The sequence below is a fragment of the Capsicum annuum genome, chromosome 12 (genome assembly GCF_002878395.1).
Source record: "Capsicum annuum cultivar UCD-10X-F1 chromosome 12, UCD10Xv1.1, whole genome shotgun sequence".
NCBI classification, from domain to species: Eukaryota; Viridiplantae; Streptophyta; class Magnoliopsida; order Solanales; family Solanaceae; genus Capsicum; species Capsicum annuum.
Window position 1 is genome coordinate 36,489,454 of NC_061122.1, and position 9,449 is coordinate 36,498,902.

The 9,449-nt window shown below is 34.8% G+C and overlaps 1 long non-coding RNA gene across 1 annotated transcript; it reads right to left on the reverse strand.

Moving 5' to 3' along the window:
• Window positions 1–8,440: 8,440 nt before the first annotated feature.
• On the reverse strand, window positions 8,441–9,067 carry LOC107850011. The gene is made up of 2 exons (XR_001668383.2): window positions 8,722–9,067; window positions 8,441–8,576 (listed from the first exon to the last, which is right to left on the reverse strand). It is a non-coding gene; the product is annotated as an uncharacterized LOC107850011 (long non-coding RNA).
• Between the last annotated feature and the right edge of the window lie 382 nt (window positions 9,068–9,449).

The window sequence follows — 9,449 nt, forward strand, 5'->3', positions numbered from 1 at the left end:
TACTAGGGAGGAAACTGCCCTGACTACTACTAATGATAGAGGCTAGGAAATGCTTTAATCTCCTGGCTATAATTTAGTAATAATCTTATACTGGGTGTTTCATAGGCCAATGGCTCTGAAGTTTTTAATATTACTAGCATTGGGGATGAGACAAAGGTAAGTGAAATGTACCTTAGGTTCAATATGGCCAGAAGAGAGTGTTGACACAGAATTGGGTAACAACATAGCTCAGAGTGTCCCAGTACTTTTGGTAGAAGAAAGGGTGCAGGCCATCAAGTCCTAGGGATTTATAGGGTTTGAAGGAGAAGATAACATCCCTGATTTCCTAGGGAGAGTGTTGACACCCAATTTTGACCCTCCCATTCATCATTTTTTTTCCGCTCGAGCGTCTATTTTGTTCACGAGGCCAAAATCGCTATTTTTGTTTATCAAAATTATGATTCTAGATACTACTTACATTATTTAAGTATTATTATTATTATTATCATTTTTTTATATTTATTATATAATATTCTGCTTTTGCAAAGTTTTATTTAATTATTCTTCTTTCATTTCTTGTTTAGTTTATTTTATAAATATTTGATCAATATTTAAGAGTTATTATTCTTTTTATTATAAAGATAATGATTGATTTAATAATTAGTATTATTTCGTCCATTTAGTTATTTAGTATTTATTTATTTTATATTTTTATTTAGTCCTAAACAAGTTCTACATTTAAATTTCAAATCCAAATCTTCCCATATCCTTCTAAAATCTTTTCTTTAGGTAGAAGAATATTTTTTATTCTCAAAATCATTTCAAATCATTCAACATTATTTTATTTTACTCTTCCATATCCCTAAAATCATTTTACAAAATCAAAATCTTCCTATAAAATAAAATTACTTTTTTTAGTGTGAAAAATATTACTTTTCCAAAACAATCCTTCTTATTATTAGGGAAAAAGATAATTTCTTTCCATTGATAACTTCCTTCCCTAACATCCATATTAGTCCCTTCTCTATCCTATATAGAGGAGGAAACTCTTAACACCAGAAGGGGGCTTTTCACGTAGAAGAGAAAGAAAAATTCACACTTCCTCATTGGCTCATAGACCAAAACAGCCATGTGATCATCATGTTCATTCTCAAAGCTTCGGTTGTCGTCGAGATTGAAGTTGTTCAGTCATGCACTATCAAGATTGTCGATCAAGTTTAACTCCAAGAAATCGAGTCAACAGTCCCACATTAGCGATCTCTATTAATATCACACCACTAGATGGACACAACTCACAGAATAAGATTAGAATGAAGTCTTTAGTGCAAAAGCTTCATTCCTACTTCTCCTACGTTTCCACCAATGCTCGAAATTTCAATCATAGCTCTCACTTTGTCATTCCTTGCATGCCAAATTAAGTCACAGGGAAGTTCTTCTTTATATTCATTACTTGGAATTTGATATTGAAAAGAATAAATCATGCAATACCAACTATTTTTTCTATGTTAATTTAGTTAAGTGCCCATACCGAATTGCATGAAAGGTATGTGTAATGTCAAAATTTCTTAACCAATTTCTTCTAAATAAGATTGCGGATATTTTGGGTTTTTTTTATATGAAGGGCGTAGTGTTCACATTACTGTAAAACTTTTATAAGGGTTCATCTTGTGTCTTAATTTTATCTTCGATACCATGTTCGATATATAACATGTCACAAATCTATTTGAAGTTATTTTGAATATTTACATGTTATTCAATGTGTGGCTTCGTATATAACTGGAATGCTTCAATTTTATTTTGCTTTGATTTCACCATGGGTTAATATTAGTCACCGTTATTTATGGGGATAAAGGATTAATTCATGTCTTGATATTCCTTGTGAGTATTAGTAGTAAACTGAAGCGGCAATCAACTTATGTAGAAAATTTACTACAACTTGTCATTTGTTTGTGTTAAATTTGAATTTGTTACAGTGAGTAGATTATTTTGTCAAATTTCTCTTATGTAGCTGCTTTTTCAGTGGAAATATGATTATACTTCTTGATCTTGTCTTGGTTTAGCCATAGAATAATTTTTCATTGTTTGTCCATAAAAAGTTGAAATAACAATAAAAGAATGTCCCAAATCAAAGTTGAAAATAATGGGTGTAACTAAGCTATCAATTTTGCTAGTTCAACAGTTCGTTTCTCATTTTACATGATAGTTATGTGTTTTGATTATTGTGTTGTCTTGCTGTAATGAGATGATATGTGTGAAATATATGGTAGTTATTATGATAATTTTGACACCACAACTTATATTAGTTAAACTTTTAGAATAAATATGATCTCACCACATGTGAATATTTTTTTCATGTACACTACAATGGAGCGACGTTACTTGGAGTTTGACCACGACGGAGTGAAGGAGCCAATGCGTGAAACAAACCTCAAAGGGAATAGTCACCCCCAAGTGGGGATAAGGAACGTTTTAGGATATGATGACAAAGACAGGCTACAACTGACTTCTTGTATGAAGCACATACATATAGCTTTATTAAAATATAAATCACCTCCCTACTCCCTTCCTTTCTTATCTCATATGTCATTATTTTAAACGTCTCAAAGACCGACAACTTTTATTACAATACTATATCAACATGCTTTGATATAATTTATATATTATATTCGCATATTTTTGCCTTACATGACTTTTAAATACTAAAAAAATTTTATTTAGTACTCTTAAATAAATTTCTTTAAGAATTTCAGTCTTCTGGTCTTAAGGCATTTAAGAGAGTCGATATAGAAATTGGAATAGAGGGAGTAACATCGGATTGGGCCCGTTTCATCCTTTTCATACCCTGATCCCACTCACATTCTCTATTTTACTTTATGTATGTGTTCTTGAATTATTTATTTACTTTTATTAATCTTTTACATTAATTCGTCACCAAAATTGAGGTAACACATATATTACTAACAAGTTTGCATCATTTGAAGTTTCTCCATACTTTGGCGTAAGTTCAATTTATAGTTTATCATCCTCCAAGCTTGTCCTCATGCTAAAATGCAAAGGAGCTCGTTGAGTTCACAATCCAGAGAAGATAAAAAAAATACACAAATTACGGTACTTTTCACTTACCACCTATATATCGCGAAAGGTTAGTCCCATATCTCCTATACTTTCCATTCTCTGTATGAAATGTACACTAATTGAAAGTGTTCTTTATTTGACCACTTAGTTAATAATTAAGTTAAAATAAGAGACCTTTATTTGATCACATAGAATCCCCAGATAAAATACGAATTCGGCTGGGAACCACCTTTGTGGACCTCGAAAGGTGCCTAACACCTTTCTTTTGAGGTAATTTGAACCCTTACCCATACTCTGGTGAACTAAGACAAAATATAACAAAAAAAATAGGTTCATAATAGCCTAGACCGGTGCCCTAACGCACCTTAATTCGTTAGGTGGCGACTCTTCATATCATCACCCTCAAAATAATCCCAAAAAGAGTTTGTAAAGTTGAATCCCGAATCTCGCAAGAAAAATGGGGCGCGACAGAGAGGGGATGCTATCCAAGGGGCGATGGTCCTCAATGCTGATGGAGCCCCTGGAGGAAGGGTTTTCTTACAAGGCCATGTGAGAAAACTGGTGTTCGGAATGAAAGAGATTTATGTAGAAGGAGAGGAAATGGTTATTGATATCTTGGGGGAATAGAACCAGTTACCATTATCATCCTTGATAGCATTTATTTTATTCATTCTCCTCCTATTGAGAGTGGTGGTATGAAAGAACCTAGTATTGGCATCACTTTCAGCCAACCAGGTAATCCTAGATTTGAGTCTACATAGTTCATGCTCTTGCTTTAAGATAGAGCTGAATTCTTTGGTGAGACTTTTTGTTAGGTCCTACAAGAAGAGGCTAGAGGGATAAGAGTTGGATTTCTGGATACCGGCTAATCTAGCTAAGGTCCTCCTTTTGTGGTGGAATATATTACCTAATACTTCCTTATTCGAAACTTTGACAGAGTTCTCAAACTGAGGAATAGCCTCAGAAAGGGTGGTGCCCTGGACAAAGGTATCTGAAACCATCTGAGGAAAGGTGGGATGATAACACCAAATAGACTCAATTCTAAAGAGTCTATCCTGAGTGGATGGAGGCCTACTAAGACTAATGAGCAGAGGGCAATGGTCTGAATGGGTCCTAGGCAGGTGGGTGACCAAAACCTCAAGGAACAGATGGATCCAGGACTCATTGGCCATGCATCTATCAAGCCTTTCCAGGATGAGATCATTTCTATTCATGTATCTCTTATTAGTCCAGGAAAATTTACTACCCTTAAAACCTAGGTCCATCAGCATACAATGGTTAAGACAGTCAGAGAAGGAGGTGACTCAGGTGATATTAACGCAATTACCACCAATCTTCTCTGAGGCTTTAAGGACTTCATGAAAGTCTTCATCGATAAGCCAAGGAGAGTCCTCAATAGAGTCAGAGAAATGGGCCAAGTGGCCCATAGTTTTTTCCTAATCTCATAACTATTGTTAGCATAAACTGTAGTAAAGTACCAAGAAGAGAGGGGATTAGTTACCTTGACAGCTATATGGATGGCCTGGGGGAAAATGGCAATGTCCTGGATGCCTAAAGCAGAATTATCCCTCATAATGATAATGCCTCCAAAGGATCCAGTGGAAGGGAACTGGATTTGACAATCAAAGCCAAGAGTCTCAGCTATGGCTTTGTGGTCAGCCATTCTGGTTTTAAGCAGAGCAAGAATAGAAGGCTTGTGGATGTTGACCATAGATTGATAATGCCTCCTAAATTCAGAGTTGTTAGCTCCTCTAACATCCCATATTATTCCTGTCACCATTAGGGGAAGATTGGGGTGGTGAGGAGTCTCTAAGATACCTTTCCCCCTGTCCATTGGATGGGATAGAGAGGTCATTAGTTCCTTCCTCTTCTTGGAATTTGGAGTTACCTTAGAGTAGTAGAAGATGCCTGGACCCAAAATTTTGATCTCTAAGTCAAATTTGGTTAGCTCCGGGGGGGAGGATAACTATAAGTAGCTCGCTGATAAAGTCCTCGAAGGTTTGAGTAATGGGCTTTCCTAGTAACACCACCTCTGCTTTTGGCACCTTTAAGGACGCCAATATCTTTTCCATTCCCTGTTGTTCTCTTGCAGAGCCTCCATAGTTTTGGCTCTCTCCAGCATTACTTTTATATAGAGAGAGAGGCACCCGAGAAGGAAATAGTGTTGGCAGTAGGGGGTGATCCCCAAAGGCCCTTACAAAAGTTGTGCCTTTCTTCAGCAGTTTTGGCCTTCTCAAAGGGAAGAAAGGGAGACTCAGACCCATATTATTCAGTTCCTCTAAGATTATGACAGGGTTGATAATGGTCTGATGAGTCTGGTTGACAATGCTCATGAGATTTTCCATCCATAGATTCTGGCCGTATTAAAGTCGGCCCTGGTTCAGACCTTCCATTACTAGTTGGGCTAAGTAATTCGGGTCTTGAATCAGTAGTATGAATGGTTGACCATTCCATGATAGTTTCAGGGGAATCACTTGTTGGTACAGACTTAGTTCCAACTAGGATATTTGATGGTGGCTCATTTCTAGTGGCTTTGTGGTAAAGATGACTGGAACTGGTGGATTCAGACTAGGAGTGTCCATTGGATTTCTTTTCATTGTTGCTAGTTTTCATAGGATTAATGGTATAACTAGTACCGATAAAGGTATCTTTGGAGAAACCTTTTGAAATACTCGTGCAGCTCTCATCATTTCACTCTTGGTGTACATTTAATGGACCATACTTGTAGCTGATAGTCAAGTGATTAATGTGAGCCGTCAAAATGCTAGCTTGAAGTGCTGGCATTTGGATTCCAGATGAAAAGTAAGAGAGAGAGTTTGGAGCAGACTTAACTGACTCTTTTTCCAATGAGGAGCTAGAAGCAAAATTATTTGGACAATCGGGTTGGGAGTTTAATTCCAACCTATTGAAATGTGCAATAATTTTATTGTTGGGCTATAAAATATTTGGGCCCAGCAGAGTACTAGGGTGTTTACTCTTTTCGCCAAGGGGTCTTTTCCTATTATAGGAATGGGAAGTTTGTTTAGATTTAAAAAGTTGATGAGGAGGCCCAGGGTCAACACTAAATTGCCGACCCAGCCCACTGAGGTTGTCATCTCTGTTAGTAACTATCTTGCCCTTACCCTTTCCGTCACCACGTGGAGGGCTTTGGTGGTCATCTTTAACTTGATTCGAGATGAGGGGAACGAGGAACTTACCTGAGGTGGGATCGAAAGTTTTAACCTTGGTGTGCTGGTTCTGTAACGTACCTTATTTGAGAGGAACTTTTCTTCTATGGTTGAATGACACTGTATTCCATTCATCGGTTGGAGACTTACCTAGGACTAGGGATTGAATTTGCTCAGGGGTCCGCATGTCTTGAATGGTAGTACATTGTTCCTTGGTGTGACCTAATTTACCGCAACCTTTACACAGAAATCCTTCACCCTCATAGTAAAGTTGTTGCTTGTGTGTGCCGATCGTGACTGAGGATTTTAATGGAGTATCCATTGATACTTGGACGCATATCCGAGCGTACCTTTCTCGAAGAGTGACGGAGGTGCAAACATCTATTTTAGAAGCCGTCCAATTTTTTGACCAACCCTCTGCAGTAGTATGGAGTCATAAAACTCCATGAGAAGTTGAGACAATCGAACCCAAATAGCCGTGGTTTTGATCTGGTAGTCTTTGGGGACAAAATTCGGTTCCCAAACTCTAATTAATAAATATGCTCCAGCCACGAACCACGGTCTCTCATGAATAATTTTCCTTTACAATTCTTCATCAGTGAATTTAACTGTAAAAAACTCAAATCCCAAATCTATGAGAGAGAAATCAGTCTGCAGTTTCCACAGATTTGTTAATTTCTTCTTTAAATAGATATGGTTGAGTTTTTTCCCACTAATTTGATGATAATTGAGAACTTCCACGGTGTACACAGGCGCTGTTTATCTTCCTGAGACAAGTGAATTGCTTCACTCGTGTCCCACAGGTTCTCGCCATCGAGGGGTTCAACAGATAGGGGATCGGATTGAGAGAGATGGGGTACTGAACCTTTAACAATTTCAACAAAGATAGCTCGCTTAGGGGGGTCTATCATCATTTGGGTGTTTAAATCTGGGGGTTCTGGTGGAGTAGTGGGGTTAGGTGGATGGGAGGTTGTTTCCGGTGAAGACATGGGGAAAGTGTTAAGGGGGTCTTTCTCAATCTAACATTTTCTTAAGAAATGCATTCAAATGATATTTAAATTATTCATTTGTTGATTATGATAAGAATGTTAATATATAAAGGGAAAACAATCAACCCTTTAATTACTATACGAAAAGAATTGATTTTACCCACCATTATACATATATTCAAAAATATCCTTAATATTATCTATGTATAGTCAGATTTCTCTATATTTTAAATTTTTAATACAACATATTATTAGAATAATCAATTTTTTTCAAAATCAATTCTTTATGTTATATTTGATTTTTTATTTCTCTATAATAGTTTTTTTTCTTTAACATATAACAGAAACAACCATTTTTCTATCTTTATGCTTTTTATAAAATTACTCCTTTATAACAATTATATTTCGTTTTTGGTAATATGGTAATTAACCATTTTGGTAGAAATGGAATCCTCTAAAATTATCAATAATAAGCAAAGAGATTTTGACCAAATATTGTGATACTTTTATACACTATTTATGACAAAGAATACTAATGAATATAAGTATTCCAACTAAGTGTAAAATGCAAATATGAAATGTAAAAATGTATCCAAATATGTGAAAATTTGGCGATAAATTTCCTATGACAACGTAAAAATGTAAAATGCATTTTTTTATAACAGTTGAATATTATCCAAATATGAAATGTTACTATTAATGGTGTAGAAGTACCAATTTTAAAAAGTGGACCATTGCCCTTGTTCATAATGAGCATAAACACAAATTAAGAATGTGTTTGGTACAAGAAAAAATATTTTTCCTGCAAAATATTTTCTTGAAAATAAGTTGATCTTTTACTTATTTTCTAGTGTTAGGTATGTTAATAAAAACAATATTATTTTAAAAATATTTACATGTAATCTAGCAAAAATTATACATATGAGAGGTGGTGGGTTGTGGAGCCTCGGATATGAACGAGGTGGAATGGTCAAGGGGTAGGAATTGGGGGCATCGGATGGGTGGGGTTACAATAAACATATATAGTTTCACTTATAGAACTTCTTTTTCTACTTTTTTTTTTCAATTTTTCTCATTTTTAAGAAACTTATGTTTCTAGAGAAAATGTTTTTCAAAAATTTTGTCCAAACACACCATATGTCACTTTTCAATCTTTTATATGGGAAAATTCAAGAAACGAACTGCACTAAGATCAGAAAATTAAAAATAAAAAGAACAAGACCAAGAACAAAAGTTCCAATTGAGAAAAATTTTATTTAAATGAAAATTATAACGGGCATATTTGGGTTCGCCTTAGATAAAAATTTGCATTAATGACCACAGCCAACGTAACAAGTGTGTCTGCAAGTTCGCCATGAATCCGAATCTGCAACAATAACATTCTCAATATATTAGTTTCCAATTCGATGAAAAATCAACCGGACTAAAAAACAGATACGATACACCATACAAAAAATCCAATAAAATTGACACAAAGTTAAGAATTTATATTCAAAAAACTAGATGCTAACCTTCAACCATTTTTGAGCAACGACGAAGTACACATCCAAAATTGCAATAATCATAAGAGGTACTAAGCTTATGTGGACAATCCCATCCACAGCGATCATAACATTGATAATCTTCAGATGGACATTTCCTAATACAATTCAAGAAACACTCATTCTTTGTACTACAAGTTATCAATTCCAAACTAGATAACATTAAGACCATCACAAATGTTAATATCATGGAAAAAGAAACTTCATTTCCCTTCCTTCCCATTTTCTTAAGACCAAGAAAAAACATTCTCTGTATGTTTACTACTAATTTGGTGTTGATATTTTTTATTCAGTTTATGACCAATGAACTATTATTTATATATGCTTAAGTAATTGATTACTTGCCTTGTATAACTATAGTAATTGATTATAAGCAATCAGATTTTTGGTAACTAAAGCAAGAAAATAATTAGCTTTCCAATTTGGTCAATAGGATCATGTACACCTGGAAAATTACATATTAAATAAATTGATTCTTGAGGTTAAACTTATTTATCAAAGACTATAACTTGTTAATAATTAGGCTTAAAGTGTATTTCACGTCAAATGCTATAAAGTTTGGCAATTAAATTTATGGTAACCACACTGTGTTGTTTTTCCTATATTAATTAGAAAAAAAGAATATGGTAACCTAGGCTAATCTCATAAATTAAGGAACTATTAATATTTTTTATTATAATTTTATTTAATTACATAAA